This window comes from Passer montanus, unplaced genomic scaffold, assembly GCF_014805655.1.
Source record: "Passer montanus isolate IOZ18808 unplaced genomic scaffold, ASM1480565v1 scaffold317, whole genome shotgun sequence".
NCBI classification, from domain to species: Eukaryota; Metazoa; Chordata; class Aves; order Passeriformes; family Passeridae; genus Passer; species Passer montanus.
In genome coordinates this window covers 44,054-44,686 of record NW_024367897.1, presented here as the reverse complement: position 1 = coordinate 44,686, position 633 = coordinate 44,054, and the positions used below count along the sequence as shown (strand labels likewise).

At 68.4% G+C, this 633-nt stretch overlaps 1 protein-coding gene across 1 annotated transcript in view; it reads left to right on the top strand.

The window, feature by feature from the left end:
• Window positions 1–633, top strand: part of DTX3 (deltex E3 ubiquitin ligase 3) — a 7,588-nt gene that overhangs the window by 5,052 nt on the left and 1,903 nt on the right. The window lies entirely within an intron of this gene.

Genomic DNA, 633 nt, shown 5'->3' with positions numbered 1-633 from the left:
TGTCCCCATGTCCTTCTGTCCCCATGTCCCCCTGTCCTCTCCCCCTGCCCTTACCTGCTGTGTGTCCCCTCCACCCCCCATGGGTGCAGCACCTGGGCACCACACGGGCACCTGTCCTGTGTGCTGCCCATCATCCTCCCCCACCCCTGTGCCCCCTGTACCCGAGCCTGGGGCTGCAGCCCCCCAGGAGCAGACAGAGCCTGGCATCTGTGCCCCTGTCACTGCCCCCTTTCCTGTGCCCCCCCCACGGCTGGAACCCAAACCCGGGGTGTGACACTTGTGCCCCCTCACCTGTGCCCCACCCTGTGCGGGGCTGTGGTGCCTGGGCACGAGGGCACTGACACCTGTGCCCCCCTGGACTCTGTCCCCCACCCTGTGCAGGTGGAACCCCCAAACCCAGGGTGTTCCCATACCTGTGCCCTCCTCACCTGTCCCCCACTCTGTGCAGGGCTGTGGTACCCTGGCACCACAAGGGCACTGATACCTGTGCCCTGTGCCCTGTCCCTGTCCCCTCCCCTGTGCCCTGTCCCCTCCCCTGTCCCCGTCCCCTCCCCTCTGCCCCTGTCCCTGTCCCCTCCGCTGTCCCTGTCCCTGTCCCTGTCCCTGTCCCTGTCCCTGTCCCCTCCCCCCTCC